General features: G+C 36.0%; 1 protein-coding gene and 2 long non-coding RNA genes across 3 annotated transcripts in view; 2 read left to right on the forward strand and 1 right to left on the reverse strand.

The window, feature by feature from the left end:
* Positions 1-11,519, forward strand: part of LOC310717791 — a 54,817-nt gene extending 43,298 nt beyond the window's left edge. Inside the window, exon 2 of the long non-coding RNA XR_014530916.1 lies at positions 10,496-11,519. This is a non-coding gene — a long non-coding RNA (uncharacterized lncRNA). The remainder of the gene's footprint in view (positions 1-10,495) is intronic.
* The window catches only part of cadm3 (cell adhesion molecule 3), a 97,744-nt gene that overhangs the window by 38,246 nt on the left and 40,653 nt on the right, over positions 1-18,845 (reverse strand). The gene's annotated exons all lie outside the window — the stretch shown is intronic.
* Positions 17,515-18,548, forward strand: LOC310717427. Its single transcript, XR_014530838.1, has 2 exons — positions 17,515-17,790; positions 17,914-18,548. It is a non-coding gene; the product is annotated as an uncharacterized lncRNA (long non-coding RNA).

Raw genomic sequence — 18,845 nt, forward strand, 5'->3', positions numbered from 1 at the left:
TTATTCCATGAGCTCCAAATAACCAAAAATGCATTTATTTGGTTATGTCAGGACAACGACTTGGCAGATAAAAGTAAAAACACTGGATTTGTGAAAGGAAAGCAATCAGCATCCAGCAATAGCTACAGACAACTTCAAAAACATGAATTTGGCCTTAATGTGCACTGCTTTTCACACAATTACAGATATGCACAAGCAAACACACAGACACACACACAGCTTGCACAGCTCAGAGGGTGTGGGAAACACATGTATTTAAAGTAACACAATTTACACCCTACTAACACACTAGAAGTGAGAGAAGAAGCAGGCAGGTGGAATAGAACAGGAAAAAATAGAAATAGGGAGACAGGCAAGGATAGAATGTGAGAAAGGGGGAAATAGAAATGAATAAGGGCAAGACTGAGAGAGAGAACTTTTTTGAGTGATTGGGCAGGGATGGTTGAAAACAGACGTCTCTGTTTAAACAATAACCACTTGCCCCTTAAAATATAAAGGCGAGAGTACAGACTGAACAAGCAGAGAGTTTTTTTCTTCACTGCAGTATGATGTAACATGAAAGCAAGAAACAATTGAAAATGATGTAAATAAAAGAAAAGAATAATACAATGATACAATATATAAATGGTTGGCACTAAATAAAAGTGTTTTGCATTGTCAATATATTGCTTCATGATTAATATTCCTAATAATAAATCACTGCAAATTTTGTTAATTTACCAGTATGAGTTTCACCCTCAATAACTGGCAGCTAATAAAATAGCACTTGATCTAGCACCTCCTATTTTTCTAAACTAAAACAGCAGTGAAAGGCTGGATCATAATTATGGATGAAAATCGCTGGTTTGCAAGTTAGAGGACATGGCACAGTCAATAACATTATTAGTAATTAATTCGTTTATTTAGATATTAATGTATTTGTTCATAACAACAATTGTAACATTTGTGCAGTGTGTATGTTTTTTCTTTCCACTTTTTGTTATTGAGTTGTTAGTTTTATAAACTAATGGCAAAGTTTTGAATAATTAAACATTTTCTCCTGCATAAAAAACATGCCTATAAGCTGACCAAGCACACAATTGTACTGCACTGTAGGTACATTCATAATTTTATCCAAAAAACTTCAGTCTTCTAAATAAACAGTTTGTCTGATTAAGATGCTATATCTTCTCCAATCTCTGTGTAGGTGGACTGAAAAAAATAGAATGAATTTTAAAGCAGTGATTTACTTGTGTTTTCTTGAACGGCATTTTATAATTTTTTTTTTTAGGTAATTAGTTTAAATAATAAAATTATTTATGGTTATTTTAAATTGTCAGACAGTATCTTTTCAAAAAACTGTTAATGGACAAGAACAACAGATTAAACTATAAAGGGCGGAATTATCTGCAACTACGCTACATGATATTCATTTATAAAGAATGATACAATTTAAGAATTTGTTTTGAAAAATGAAGTATTTGATACAATAAATAGTATCACTACAATACAAAGAAGTTAGATTATCCAGGTAAACGATAACCTATTACAAAAAAACGAACCAAAATCTCCGAACATTCCAAGAATACAAAGTATATATATTTGTATATAGCTTAAATATATACATACATGTATACATATAACATAGATTTATGTGTACAATAACCAAAAATTAATTATCAAAAACTATAAATTAATAAGGTAGCCAATGATATTTGAGATTACAGTGGGCCTACCCACTGCAAAAAAAACCCACAATAATATTTGTAAAATCAGAAGATAGTTGAGAAAAGGAGCAGCATCGTGAGTGTGGGTAACGATTTTTGCTTTTGCATACAGATTTCTTTCGCATGCACATGCGAAGGTTTAAAGCGAGTATGCGAGTTCTCCTCTTTCACACATGTACATCTTTTTCCCTTGTAGTAACTTACCACATGAGCAAATTTTCTGATTTATTTTATGGATTCAAGGTCATACACACCACAAAAAGTATTTTAAAGTATTTTTGAAGCAGTTGCGATTTGCACATCATGATGTGTACAATTTAAAAAAAATTATATACCTAGTGCAGCAGTAAGTACAAGTCTCTGTTTTTGGCAAACTACATGTGACAGTCTGTGCATCCCTTTGATTTGCATGCAAATCCATTAGATACTACACGCTTAAAGTCTGAATACTGGTCAGAGTTCACAAAAGTAGAAGTAAATGAGCAAAGTATGAAGTTGTGGGGAGAGGAGAGCATGTTAGTGTGTGTGTGCGTGTGCGCGTGTGTGTGGGGCAGGCTGGAATATATCACCAACTGAAATGTAATAAAGACCATCTCAAAAGCAGACAGTGAAAAACAACCCCTTTATCCCTTCATTTCCCTCTCATCTTTCTCCAGCTACCCTGTCCTTCATTCTTCAATCCTACATGCTGCCTCCATGCATCTGTCTTTCACTACCTAGATCCTCCTTCTAGTCCTGTTTAACCCCTCTGGGCTCTCCTGCTACTTTTCTTTCTCCCATTCATATTTCCCCCTCTCTGTCCTTAGTATACTCCTTATGAAAGGCGTGTCTTTGCCCAATGCATATTAGAAACTCTACCTTTTATTCTATTTGCTGGTCAGATCCTTTCAAGCCAGAAATGACCACTTATATACACACAGGTGCCCCAACACACACACACACACACACACACACACACACACACACACACACACACACACACAAAAATGACAATAAAAATAGGCCCACATATGCTGAAATGAATTTTAAGAATGACCAGGCTCTAAAAATATGACGAAACATGTCATTTGAACAAATTTCTATTATTATGTGAGTTGAAGAATCTTTCTTTTGGACAAATTATTAGTCGAACAGTATGAGGTTGATATTTATTCTGGGGTAAGTTTATTAAGAAAATGTAAATTTGAAGGCAAATATTTGCTTAACACGTTTCTGAAAGAAAACTAAATGTTAACTAAAATGCTTTAGGTTTCGAACAGTATTTTTTATGTATTTGTATTCCCCATACCAGGCCCCCCCCCCCCAATATTTTATTCACAATTGCAATTTAGCAATAATTAACATTAAATAATTTTTTTTACAACTGAATTAAGAGACCATCGTTCATCCATAATATTCACCATCATGTTTACATTTCTACCAATAATCAACTCCTTAATTTTAATTGTCCTCATACAACCTCTACCTTCTGCACATCTGGGCTGTTATTTCCAGACCACCCTGAATCAACTAACTAGAAGGAATATATTATTGTTATTGGTTAATAAGGCAATGTTGCTCAATTCTTAGCAATATTTTCTTACCAACCATCTTCTGTATTCCAATAAAGAAGCCTTAATTCAACAGACAAACAATGGATAAATAGTAGTACAAATGCAATTAAAACATGCATTGAAAATGTAATCTTGCTTCTCTGCTAAATACTGAAACTTCAGCCCTGAGCATCAACAGCCACCAGGTTCAATACTGAGGCTCTTATAGTGTGTATGTGAGTGATGCAGTAAAAAATTTATTACCCTCATTTATCTTAAGCTGTACTGTATCTGAGACTGATCACTGCTTCCGTACTGATAACAGCATTAAAAGCTTTAACCATTATGATCTCTTTAGGTCAATGTTGCATTCTGAATGTACTAATATTTTGTTGGGGTCATCTTATCAAATGAACATTTAAATATGAAATTACATTTTATATTACAGAGATTATGTTTTTAGTCATTTAGAGCTGAAACCAACATGGTAGGATAAAAGTATAAAATAATTGCTGATGAATAGAAAGGTGATTTTAATTTGAACTTGCATCTGCTCTCTCTCTCTCTTTCTCTCTCTCTCTCTCTCTCTCTCTCTCTCTCTCTCTCTCTCTCTCTCTCTCTCACACACACACACACACTTTAAATGTATCATCAAGCAAATAATTGTTTAAGCAACATCAAGCAAATGTCAAAATGTTTACTTAATGACACATGTGCTTTTCACCCTGTTTACCTTCACTAACAAATAGTCATGTAAAATAGATTTTTGTTACTGATTTGTGTGAGATTTCATGCATGATTTCTTTGTCTGTGTAGATTGGCTATGGGTTTCCTGGGTTCCTCCCACCATCTAAAACCCTGCAAGTAGGTGAACTGTCGATGCTTACTTGCCCCAGTTGTTTAGGACTACGGAGTTTGTGTTTTCACAGTGCCCTGCAATGGACTGGCATCCATCATGTATGTCAAACCCAGTGTTGCAGAGATCTGTGATCCTGACCAGGATAAAGTGGTTAGGGGAGATGAATGAATGAATGAATGAGGATGATGACCACCTATTGCCCCATAATTCCCCTCTCTTATTTTGTACTATCTAAAACAGCACACTCAAACATCCTTTTTTAGCCTGCTGTCCTTTTTATCTTACCACCTCAATCTTTTTTTTAATCTCTCTCTCCTCTGCACAACCTCCCTCCTATTCTCTCAATCACTCTAAAAAGACCTCCTTCGTGCCAAGAGCAAAACTGCAGCGTAATACTCACCATTATCTTAATGATGATAAAAAGCCAAATGGAATGCAGCAGCAATGAAAGGTAAAATTACGGTGCCATTTATAGCCTGGTTGGTGATGATGCTTTTTCTTGTGTGTGTTTGTGCATTTGCACATGCATTTGTGTGTGGGTGGACAGGAGGGAGTGTTTGCAGGCGAATAGCTTTAGTGCCTCAGATGAGGCTTAGTGATATAGGGCAAGAACTTTATTAATCTGCTGTGTGTGTGTGTGTGTGTGTGTGTGTGTGTGTGTGTGTGTGTGTGTGTGTGTGTGTGTGTGTGTGAGTGTGTGAGAGTGAGAAATATTTCATGAAATTCTTTGAAAAGTGTAATGTCAACACCAGAATTGGCTTCTACCTTCACTATCCAGCATACAAACATGTCCGGGAGAGGAGTACAACATCAACATTCTCTTACAGTCACACGAACCAGATTACTGATCACACACAGGGACACTCACAGTTTAACAGGATTCTACACATAGACTGCAAAGTAATTTTTTTTATCTTCCTGCTTTTATCATTTGTCCTTGCCTGCCCTCACTAATGTTTGTTCGCTTATCAGCTAAACCTTGCCATTGTTTTGACATTGTTTTTGGATTACATCTCTGTTTTGTTTTCAACATTTAATAAAACCATTGAGTACCTGCTCTTGTGTCCCCATCAACTTTCTGACATCACCTTAGCAATACATTGTGCACATCTTTTCTTGTTAGCTGGTCTGGCAAAGCTAGCGCATTTAAACCATCTGTTCACAGTGGCACAAATAAAAAAATCACTGCATTTAGATGGGAAAAAAATTCTGGACCGCTAAATAAATGTAATAAATACACACATTGTTTTAACAACTCATCACACACCTTAGAATCCCACTTTAACAGTCCTGACGTTTTTTGTTTAGTGAAAACAAATGTCACTAAACAAATAATCTTTTCTATAACATCTGTATCAATTTACACTGAATCTAAAGGTGTGATAATCCCACTACTGATCACATGGCATCAGAAGTCTGTAAGTCATTGTTAGATTTGGCTGATTTGTCACTTCGAATTTAATTGTTACTGAATAACTGAAAATCGTCCCTGAGTGAGCAGTCCTATTGATATGTATTTATTTTTGTTGTTTTGTTTTGTTTAAATGTATAAAAATAAAAAAGATTCCAGGGTTATATTGAATATTTCAAACCATTTGAAGGCTTTTTTTTTTTTAGAGTGCACATAATTGTGAAGAAAAAAAAAAAAAGTAAAATCTCCAAAAAATTAGAATTTGCTATTAGATCTCTTTTACCATGTTGAACCCTTGCATGCCAAGGAGAAAATAAATGTTTATTTTCATATTCATTGTATATTCATCACTCCTTTATAAAGTGATTATGTCTGCTCATCAGTATTCGCATAATTCTTTGTTGTTTTTAAGGAACCGGCTAGTTGAGTCCTGAAACCAATAGATAAGTGTTCATAGACACTTTAACAAGCCTTTCAAATGCATGGTTACACATATTTGTTATAATTCCAATATAGAGTGTTCATAAACTTACCTTCAACTTTTCTGTTTATTTTAAATGAATACAACGATTGTTTTTAACATAACACTTTGCTCATTCAGTTTTTAAAAAGCATTCAACTTACTGAGCTATAACGCCAAAAGCTAGTAAAAAAGATGAGACATAGCTTGTTTTTGACTTTTACCACCACACATTATGACTGTATTTTACTTTCTTCTCCTTGTATTGATGTGAACTGCGATAAAACATGCATCACCACACAGTCACTAAGTCAATAAACTGAAGTGACCGAAGATGGAATGTTCTGCCCACTGTCAGTCATCTGTGAACTAGATTTATAAGCAATTTCCCAAGCATAATGTTTAATTAGAAATTACTTGTTTTACAACAATTATTAAAATGATTTTTATATAAGTGATAGATCAGAAAAGATATATGTATATTTAACAAAGCAAGGTAAAGTAGGCAAGCCTAATAAAAAGCTAAACTAAACTGGCTGGCACTCATAGCTCCGAATACTGTATAAAGGGTGAATTTAAAAACAACACAAAAAACTATTAAAAAAAGAAGGAAATTCTGCTGAATGTGTTTGGGATTTTGTACTTTATTGTGTGCCTATTAAAGGGTTAAAAGTATCATACAAGAAGCAAAACAAAAGCCCAAATCCCTGTTTATTTCATGAATAGGGGTCACTAGGGATATAGAGGTTTTGTTGAGCCAAGGGTGGTCAGTCGTTATTCATTATAATGAATCTTATTATATAAGGAAAATGAGAATAGCTTTTATGAAGCGTATAATCCAAAATGGTTCTCGAACATTCTGATCTTTCTTGTAGGAGAGGGGTTGCAACAGTTAGCTGTTTCAGCAATTTCAGTGAACACGTCCATTCTGATTTCGCCAAAAATCTTTCAAATTTAACAGAATTTATCTAGTAAAAGCATGAAAGTTCACACAAAAAAAAAAAAAACAGTGCCAAGCTGAACCACAGTCAATTAATGAGAGAAATAATGGTATTTTTTCTGCAACCACAAACAAAATATCGTTGCATAAATTTTTTTCTTTTTCTCTTAATAATCCAGATACAATAGGTTTCTGCCTCTTTGTAACTGTCAGCATTGGGTTGTGACCTCTTTCTATATACCAATTTTTTCCTTTCATCCTATGCTGTTTTTTCTCTGGCTGTCAAACACTGTTATGCTCACAACCCCACCCTGGGGGGTTGGGCAAGAAAGAGAAAGAAAGAGGGGGGGGAGAGAGATTCAACCTCAAAACAAATCGCGCTTATAGTACATCCATTACAAATTAGATATGCAGAAAGAAATGGAGTTCTGCTTATATTTTTTGTCTTTAAAATCAACCAAAACAATTTGTATTGCTGGTAAAAAAAAAAACAAAAAAAAAAAAAAACACATATCAACAAAATGAAAAAGAGAACAAGAGAGATGGCAAAAGTGAAATAGATGTCAACTGGGAAAAATCCTGCCAGTAATGCATTTAAAGAAATGAGAGGTCCATTACAGAGAGAGATATGAGATTGCTTTATAAATCACAAAACCACTCTCTTTTTCTCCAATCTCACGTTTCTCAAAACCAGACACAGACCACTCAGGCCCCACAAGCCACCAACACAAATTTAAACATTATATTATCTACTAAAACATGAGCTACCAAGTGTGTCCTAGTGTTTCCTATACATTTATTTACATAAAATCCAACAAAATGGTGAATGCTTGTTCTGAATTTTTGTAAGCCTTGAATGGGAAGTGTTTGCAGTTTAAAGAGTGTAATCAATGGTGTAGCAATCATTTCTTAATTTGAAAAAAAAAAAAAAAAATATATATATATATATATATATATATATATATATATATATATATATATATATATATATATATAAATAAAATCACAGTATAACCAAGCAACGAGTACTGTTCTAGGATTACTGTAGAGTAAAGAGAACAAAAAATACCTACCACAATGTTATTTATTGCATTATTTATTTAAATCTAATATGATTTTGTAATAGTACATATTTTATAAACAAGTCAGTATCAAAATCATATTTATTAATATTGAGATACTTGTATATTCAGTCCATTACAAAAAAAGGAATACAAATATGCAGTTGCTCTTTACTGTATAAAGTTTACTACAATATATGTACAATCTCTAATGCAGCAATCATTATTTAGCTTGCTATATTCTTTTGTTTTTGAAGGGACTAAAATAGAGTATATAGCAATAGTTCAAAAATACTAGGAAAATAACCAAAATAATCAAATGCTAAAGATATTCTTTAAGAAAGTAATACACCAAACTGTCTTTTTTTTCCAATCTTCTCTTTTAATTGACTTCATCTTACCAATAATTGTGTTAATGTAATATTTTTTCATGTGAAAATAATACAATAAAATATAGTGCAACATTTTTCAGTGCAGCACTGCTAATACTGCAGTTCAGATCCATGTTCGTTCATTCAATCATCTGCTCTAAGTGCTTTATCCTGGTCAGGGTCAAAGTGGATTCTAGGGAATATTCCAGAAAAACAAGGCTTGAGGCAGAGATACGCTTAGGATGAGACTCCAGTCATCCATTCACAAATTCTAGAACTTGAAAAACGAAGGCTTTAGGAGCCACTACACCATGTTCTAACAGTATGGTACTATATGTAAACATGAAAAATGTTTAATAGATGCAGAGTTCATGAATTCATCATATTTAAGCAGTTAATAATGATCAAGCAGAATCTGAACTGTCTACATTTCACATAGCAGGTTTTTTTTTGCTCCTTTCTATCTATTTTTTCTGTCAATTTACACATGCTACTTCTGTGATAGTAGTGATCCTGATCACTTCTGCACTCCTGACCTGCCTGATCCATCCTGATTCCCTAATTCTGGTTGAAGTTCTGATTACCTGAAATCTCACTGTTATATTGATAAGTCTACAGATCAATAAGATTATTGTGAATAGTAGCACTTAGAAACCATGAAGATGACTCAGGACTGCAGCCATTTTGATCTCAAGTCTGCTTCATTAAACACATGATAACTTCAACAAAACAGACTTTATCTGTTTATTTAAATCTAAAATGAATTCAGTTAAACTCTATTGCTCATATTCATAAACTCACAAGCCTGTGTTTAGAAATCTTTGGTCTTTGAGTATACAGTATAACCATTACAGAAGGGAAACTAATTATTCCACTGTCAATATCTGGTGTCACTTAAATGAGGATGAGTTCCTTTCAAGGTTTCTTCTTCATATAATCTCATGTAGATTTTCTTTGCTAGGCTCACCACTGGGTTGCTCATTAGGGTGTCAGGATTATGGACAAAAACAACACTGCACCCTCACATGCAACACAAGATCTCTGCACCTGATTCACATTTATTGTAAATCAGCACTTGTATAACCTTACCCTACATGGCACCTTTCGTTAGTCTTTCAAGAATGGTTGTTCTTTCATTTTCAAACTCAAGTTAGGTTTTTTTTTTTTTTTTGTGTGTGTGTGTGTGTGTTAGATTCTTAGTGTTTTTTGCTTTTTGTATTAAATATGTTACATGTGCACTTACAATAAATACCTGCACTTACATTAACTGCCACTTACATGACATTAAATCTTTTCTAAAAAAAAATTAATATTTTTGTGTTTTATTGGACTGAACTTTTTGAGCTAAAAGTTCTATACTGATTGAGCTTCAAATGCACTTTCTTTACATTTTTTAAAAATACATTTCTTTTTTATTTTAAATTATTCTGAGCTGATCAGTCAAATTACTAAAATTGTTTATACATTTATTTATTTTGTTGTGGATATTACGTTTATGATGATTATTTTTTATTATTTAACAAAAGAAAATGTATATGGTTGGTGTGACAAATGACAGCATATAAGGTATTTTCTGCAATCTATTGGGTTGTTGATGCTGTTGGGTTTTTTACACCTAAGGGGTGGCATTTCAGTATTCAGCTAAAGAATCAATATATTATATATGTGGAGAACTGTTCAGAGAGGAAGAAATGGGAGGCAGGTGACAGGCTACCAACAAAACAAACTGGCTTTATTTTGTTATGGTCACGTTTTCAGCGCGCACACACACACACGCATACACTGGTGTGAAAAAGTGTTTGCCCCCTTCCTTTCTTTTTTTTTTTTTTGCATGTTTTTCACACAATGTTTCAGATCATCAAACTAATTTAAATATTAGTAAAAGATAACACAAGTGAACACAACATGCAGTTTTCAAATGAAGGTTTTCATTATTAAGCGAAAACAAAATCCAATAGTACATGGTCCTGTGTAAAAATGTGTTTGCCCCCTAAACCTAATAACTGGTTGGGCCACTCTTAGCAGCAACAACTGCAATCAAGCGTTTGCGATAACTTGCAATGAGTCTGTTACAGCGCTGTGGAGGAATTTTGGTCCACTCATCTATGTAGATTTGTTGTAATTCAGCCACATACAGCATCTCAATAGGATTAAGGTCAGGACTTTGACTAGGCCACTCAAGTCTTCATTTTGTTTTTCTTCAGCCATTCAGAGGTGGACTTGCTGGTGTGTTTTGGATCATTGTCCTGCTGCAGAACCCAAGTTCACTTTAGCTTGATGTCACTAACAGATGGCTGGACATTCTCCTTCAGGCTTTTTTGGTAAACAGCAGAATTCATGGTTCCATTTATCACAGCAAGTCTTTCAGGTCTTGAAGCAGCAAAACAGCCCCAGACCATCACACTACCACCACCATATTTTACTGTTGGTATGATGTTCTTTTTCTGAAATGCGGTGTTACTTTTACGCCAGATGTAATGGGACACACACCTTCCAAAAAGTTTAACTTTCATCTCGTCAGTCCACAGAGTATTTTCCCCAAAAGTCTTGGGGATCATCAAGATGTTATCTGGCAAATCTGAGACGAGCTTTTATGTTCTTTGTGCTTAGCAGCGGTTCATCTTGGAACTCTGTGGTGCAGACCATTTTTGCCCAGTCTCTTTCTTATGGTGGAGTCATGAACACTGACCTTAACTGAGGCAAGTGAGGCCTGCAGTTCTTTGGATGTTGTTGTGGGGTGTTTTTTTGACCTCTTGGATGAGTTGTCGCTGTGCTCTTTGGGTAATTTTGCTCGGCCGGCCACTCCTAGGAAGGTTCTCCACTGTTCCATATATTTGCCATTTGAGAATAATGGCTCTCACTGTGGTTTGCTTGAGTCTCAAAGCTTTAGAAATGGCTTTATAACCTTTTCCAGACTGATAGATCTTAATTACTTTCTTTCTCATTCGTTTCTGAATTTCTTTGGATCTCGGCATGATGTCTAGCTTTTATGGAACTTTTGGCCTACTTCACTGTGTCAGGCAGGTCCTATTTAAGAGATTTCTTGATTTTGAACAGGTGTGGCAGTAATCAGGCCTGGGTGTGGCTAGAGAAATTGAACTCAGGTGTGATAAACCACAGTTTTAACAGGGGGGAAACACTTTTTCACACAGGGCCATGTAGTTTTGGATTTAGTTTTCCCTCAATAATAAAAACTACATTTAAAAACTACATGTTGTTGTCAGGATCTTTCGTTCCGTTTTTGTGTCAGAATCTTCCATTCCTGTTCCTGACCCCTGGTCTGCTTTGCCTCCCTAGTTACCTGGTTTGAACTCTGGACTGTTTTTTGGTTTTTGTTTCTGCTCTGCCTTGCCTGCTTTGTTGCTCCGTTTGCCGGATCACTGAATTTTAGACTGTTTTGGATATAGGTTTTGGTTCTTCCCTGCCAGGCTTTAATAAAAGTAAGCAGAGCAATGGGGCAAAGGCAACAACAAAGTCCAAAAACAGTCCAGGGTCAAAAACCTAGGCAAACAAGGCGATGTTACCTTACACCCTGTCGCATCCTGCATTTGGGTCCGCACTCACCTAGTCACCCGCAAGAGTTTTCCTGACAGAATAATCTGCCCGTGCACTGTGTCCCGAGATTCCTGACTGTTGTGTTCAATCGTGTTATCTTTTACTAATTAAATTAGTTTGATGATCTGAAACCGTAATGTGTGACAAACATGCAAAAAAATAAGAAATGTGGCAAAGGGGCAAACACTAATATATATATATATATATATATATATATATATATATATATATATATATAGAGAGAGAGAGAGAGAGAGAGAGAGAGAGAGAGAGAGAGAGAGAGAGAGAGAGAGTACAGACCAAAAGTTTGGGCACACCTTCTCATTCAAAGAGTTTTCTTTATTTCCATGACTATGAAAATTGTAGAGTCACACTGAAGGCATCAAGGGCTATTTGACCAAGAAGGAGAGTGATGGGGTGCTGCGCCAGATGACCTGGCCTCCACAGTCACCGGACCTGAACCCAATCGAGATGGTTTAGTGTTGAGCTGGACCGCAGAGTGAAGGCGAAAGGGCCAACAAGTGCCAAGCATCTCTCGGGGAACTCCTTCAAGACTGTTGGAAGACCATTTCAGGTGACTACCTCTTGAAGCTCATAAAGAGAATGCCAAGAGTGTGCAAAGCAGTAATCAAAGCAAAAGGTGGCTACTTTGAAGAACCTAGAATATGAAATGTTTCAGTTGTTTCACACTTTTTTGTTATGTTTATAATTCCATATATAATTCCACGTGTGTTAAATGATAGTTATGCCTTCAGTGTGAATCTACAATTTTCATAGTCATGAAAATAAAGAAAACTCTTTGAATGAGAAGGTGTGTCCAAACTTTTGGCCTGTACTGTAATATATATATATATATATATATATATATATATATATATATATATATATATATATAAAGTTTCAATATACCCTTGGCGTTGACGTGCACGTTTTTATGTTAAGAGTGCGAGGCAGAGGCTAAACAATCTTGCAGTCCACCACTTTATACGTTTCTGAGGGAACACAGATTTGAACTCAGATACTCCGCACGTAAAAATTATGGCATTCCGAAAGGCATGTACCAAAGAATTTCGTGTACCGTTACACCCCTAATTATAAATATAAACATATATATATATATATATATAGAGAGAGAGAGAGAGAGAGAGAGAGAGAGAGAGAGAGAGAGAGAGAGAGAGTAATCCCCCGTTTATCGTTATTATAAATGAAAAACCACGATGCACTGACCCCAAATAGTACTGTACTGTATCAACATTTTACTTCATTTTATAATTAATAATTATATTTTTATTAATAAAATTATTATTATTATAAAATTCATTATTTCAACATTAAACGCCATTAAAACAATTCCTTATACGCTTTTTGGTCTATCAAGTCTTTTCTGCTTGTAATTGTTTCTTTGCTGCAATGAAGGACTAACTTAGTCTCTTCTGAACAGTGGATGTTAAAATATGTCTGCCACTTGAACTTTAAAAAGCATTTATGTAAATATGCATTTTCTGAGACTGGTAGTTCTAATAATATATCCTCTGGAGCAGAGGTAGCTCATGGCCTCTCTTTCCAGGGACAGTCATCAAGACAATCATCTGTTTAAACAGCGTTTGATGATTTTGGAAACTGAACTAGTGGATTTTCTTAAAGAAATGATACAGTCTTTACTCTTTTAATCTTTAAACATTTTAATAAGTACAACCTACTTAACAGAGATGCATACTCATATTTTGCACTGCTTCTCAGAGGCTGTAAGCCAGTGGTACAGCTTGTATTCACTGTTCTGGAAGTGGCAAACAAACCCTTTCCAGGGCTGAGACATGCTAGCTAGCTTCGGGGTTGGCCAACCTCTCCTCCTAGATTGACATGGCAGCACATAGAGGCTAAAATCTGATTCAACAAAAAAAATCTAACATCCACATACACGTACTGAAAGCAGTGCAGCCAAGAGAAACGCTATGAAATGAAGAGAATAAACGGTAAATTCTGGACTATTAAGCGCACCCAAATATAAGCTGCACCCACTGAATTTTACAAAGATTTTTATTTTGAACATAAATAAGCCGCACCTGTCTATAAGCCGTGTCTACACTGAAACTAATGAACTTTACACAGGCTTTAACGAAAGAGAGTGTCTGTTACTAGTGTCTGAAATATGTTGTGGCTTCTTTAAGAGCAGAGCAGCATTTTTTCCGGTATTACTGCATGACTTGGGTGCAAGGCCGAGGATTATGTCCTTATTATTTTCTGATGCTCATTTCTAAGTTTCTTTGACTAACCCGTAACGCTGTTGCCAAGAAAAATAAAAAACCTGTCTGTGCTTATATGATTTCTGTTGCTACTGGAGTTAGTGAGCTATCCCTTGACCCAGACTCAATGCGTTACAACGGCTTTTATTTAAACAGTAGCCTACCAACAAAGTCATTGTTCACTCTCTTCCTCCTTCCTTTCACAACTATTTCTCTCGGGAGTTTTTCTTTTGGCATCATCGTGCGTTTAAAAAAATCACCATCAGTGAAAGCTTTTCTCCCGATGCCGTGCAGCTCAGAACACAGGTGAAGTGCATTTTTTTCTTGCCCGGTTGTTTTCAGTGTGACAAATGATTCACATTTCCTGTAGACCGTCCGAGTGAGCGGCAGGTCAAACATCAGAGAAACCTCATCCATATTTATGATGTGGTGCGGCCCGATTCAGTGGGAGCGCGATTTAATATAAAGAGTTTCTTTGGTTCACCTGAACCCGTTCTGCAATTTCATTGGTCTAATGTTATGGGGCTCAGATTTTTGGCTTTAAGACACACAAATACATACATACACACACACCCATTTATGCATATGTGGGCCTGCTCATTGTCTGTAATGATTGGTTTAATAGTTTAATATTTATAGTGCTCTATTTTGACCCATGTTGATAGCAGATGCCAAGTTGCTGTGACAAACTGCTGTGCATGCTTTTATTTTATTGAATGAATTTTATTTTGACTGTCAAGTCAACCTTCTCACATCAACTTTATTTGCATAATGACTTTACAATAAAGAATAAAATCTCATGTGAAAAAGTAAAATTAACAAAATTGCACTGAAGAATACATAATTAGAATACATCTAATAACATGGCCAAACAATAATAAAGTCATGAATATAGAAAAACAAACTATATAATTAAATATGTGTAAAGTACAAATTACAATATGCATAAACTAACTGACAAAAAGTCTGTAAGACTGTTGGCCTATGTGTTTAATGTCAACCTTCATACTAGTTCTGTTATTTTCTTTTGTGGACTTGCAGTGACTGTTATCACTTGTGTGTACTTTCTTTCCCAAAGAAGTGATAATAGACATATACAGTCTGCTGTGTAAGTTAAATTAATCTCCTTTATCTGTTGTCATAGAAGAAAATTGAGGTCATGTCTGAGCCACATATAACAAGTCCAATGAATTTACGGGTGGAATCATTTGGATTTGTGGCATTATCTAATTATAATAACTCCGGCCTCATAACTATGTTAATTGTACTTCTCATGACACTCATTGGCCTGCTGTCATGTGAGTGAGAAATGGCAAATGACTTTTTGAAATAAAATCATACAATAAAAAAACATTAAACAAATGTAACTCTTCTAAGATAAATAACAAAATAACAACTACAATACCCTTTAATCATTCTTGTAATTCATAAATCAGGTGTCACAAAGCTAATATGTGAACTACATTAATAGTGTACATTAACAGTAAAGATCTACATCTAACATCTACATATCTACATGCATACACGCACACACACGTTCAGAAGCCAGTAAGAGTTTTCTGACAGATTAATGAGAGAAGAGGAGAGAGCCTGATCCAGAGGGACCTGCGGCAGAGTGAGATGGAGAGAGACAGAGAGAGCGACATGGAGAGTTGAAAAAAGAGGAGGAGGCGGGAGAGCAGATAAACCATAAATTAAATCATTTTGGAACAAAAGAAGGGAGTTGCCTAGCAACCAGACAGAAGGAGGTTACCACAAGCAACTATGGTGACCCCAAGCCTGACCCCCAGCCGAAACAACCCTAACATCACACACACACACATACACACACACACACACACACACACACACACACACACACAAAAAACACTCATTGCACAGACACTTAAACCCCACGATACACAACTAAAATCTAAACTGTGATTTTGATGTTAAAAGCAGATGTCGATAAAGACTTAATATTTTGTGTGCATTGTGTCTACAACAGCCTCAATCAAGCTTCACTTAATTTTACGTAATAAGAAATGCGATCTATCAAACTGAACATGCTTACTTCCTGTCAGTTTGATCATATGGCAAGAATGTAATCTCTCTCTCTCTCTCTCTCTCTCTCTCTCTCTTTCTCTTTTCCCCACACACACACCACAGGTGTTAACAGTTATTAAGAGTAGTGAACTGGCCTCAAAGTTAATTAAGGTTAGGCCACATGGTTTTATTTGACTGACAGGCTTCAGTGGATTTATTGTTGACAAAAGCATCTGCTGTTCTGTTTAGTAAGGGTTTAACACACACACACACATTTTCATTAATGCTTGAAATGTTTCTACCCATGTTATGCTCTTGCCAAGAAACTTGAGAAAAACATAACAGGAGGTTAATGTTTGTGGTACAGAAATACGAATTCACCCTTTAAGATTTACTCACATTTGACCATGTGTTTTTTAAAGGTTACTGAGCATTAGGCTTAGCAATCATTCACCTGAGCAGTAGCATTGCCCTGAAGGCACTGAAAACACAAATGTCCCTCTTACAAAATGTGCAGATTTTTTTAAACAATCCTAATTTGAAACCAATATTAATGTTATATATCACGTTACCTGATCCTGATTCAACAGTCTGTAATTGAGTTATTTGTAATGTCTTTAAGACAACATACACAAAAATCTTTATCATTTTGACCAGTTTGGTCTCAAAATACTTAATGGGAAATGTATGCTTATCTGTGTCCAAAACTGCATCTTCCACTTTCCTCCATACACCTACACACCCTTATAGGCAAAAACACTGCATAATCACTCACATTTTCATTCATGCACACATGAACTTAGGTTAATCCACCAATCAAAGATCAAATACAGATGCAATGCTCATTTCAAATCTGTATGAAATATTTAAATTTTAAGATGGCACACACACACACACACACACACACACACATGGAGTAAGAGAGAAATCTTTGAATGTGCTGCTTTCCTCAGGAGCACATCTCTCTCCCTGTCCTTCTGTCTCTCTTCCTCTCCTCCCTTTCGATCACACTTCCCCCTCGCTTTATCTTTTGCTATCCCTCTCCTGTTTCCGCCATCTTTTCACAACTCTGTCAGTATTTCTCTGTTTTGTACTGCTCTCGCTCTCTGTGTTGCACACTTTCTCATAGCTCTGTCCTCTTTACTGTGCTCTTTGATTCCTTGCTTATGCATCTACTGCTCACTCACACAAACACGCGTAGACGCGCCCACACATGCTCTCTCTATCTCTCTCTCACTCACACACACACAGATACACACACAATGTCTCTCTCTCTCACTCACACACACACACACACACACATAGTCTCTCTCTCTCTCTCTGCAGCACAAGCATTCCCCAGAGTCAGACGGCAGGAGACTATTACACTCACAGACGGAATCTCTCTTCCAATTTCTCTCTCCAATTTCTGTCTGCTTTTATTCCTTCCTCTCTCCCTCCCACTCAATGCTCTATCCATCTTTTCTTTTCCATTTCCTCTCTTTATCCCTCATTCCTTGCTTCTCTTTTCTCCTCCTTGCCTGCCCTTCTTGAGTGGATGTAATTGGTATCTATGGGGTGCTTCCATAAGACAACATTTAAACTGCATCACAAATAACAGGGACAGCACACAACAGAGCCAAGATTGGTGAGCTGGCAGAGAGCCTTTCAATGCAAACTCATCTGCTGGAACAGAACGCAGTCCTCAAACTGAAAAGCTTTTTTCTCCCTTTTTTTTTTGTTGCATTTTTCTTGTACCCAATACTGCAAGCCGTGCCAGAAAAAATTGATCTATGCGTTGCAGCAGAAGCCTGGGAGCCTAATGGAGGCCCAGGCAATCAAACACGATAAACATGCGAATCATTCAGCACCAAATAATATTGCGACAGCAGACCAGAGCAATCGCACCCGACCAGGCACCAGCCACAGAGGAACATTCAAATGAGCTGCAAGCCCTACAGCAGTGGAAAAGATGAATGTGGGAGAGGGACTAGAGTGAGAGTGTATGTAAGAGAAAGAGCAACCAAGAAAATGAGTGAGATTAAGACAGCAAGCAGGAGTAAGAGAGGGTAAGTGAAAAAAGTGAGGAAAAGAGAAGGTTTAATTAAAGATTCTGTTCCTTGGAGAGTGCTCAGCTCTAACTCATTTTCAAAAATACAGGAGAGTGCATGTTTTATAGACTCAAATGTGGCATGATGAAATGGCATCGATCATAATTAGGTAGAGAGCAGTGACAGGTTAGGCCTACGCAAAAGAGCCAGGGAGAGGAGAGTAAGATTGACACCAAGGAGAGAAGGAGAGAACATGGAAATAGGAAGGAGAACTGTAGAGCATGGTGGAGATGGACATGTGGAAGATATTGTGATGCCCAGGTTATGTCCCTGTGTTTAATAAAACAAAAGAAAAGTGAAACTGAACATGTTCTTATCAGAAAGGTTTAATGCTGCTTTGACCAGAGACAAATACAAAAACACCTCAGATTAAAAGAAATGAACAGACACAATATTGCAATAAAGCATTAACTTAAATATCTGTGTGTGATGATGTAATATTAAATTCTTGGTTCTTTCCTGGCACTAGAGTTATTTTATCATATATCAGGTATGATATCCGTAAGATAATATCTATAAATAATGAACATTATGTAGTTAATAAATAAGTTATTTTATCCATGAAGGTTATGGCACTAAGGGTCTAACACTC

The sequence above is a fragment of the Silurus aristotelis genome (genome assembly GCF_946808225.1).
Source record: "Silurus aristotelis genome assembly, chromosome: 22".
In the NCBI taxonomy this organism is placed as follows: Eukaryota; Metazoa; Chordata; class Actinopteri; order Siluriformes; family Siluridae; genus Silurus; species Silurus aristotelis.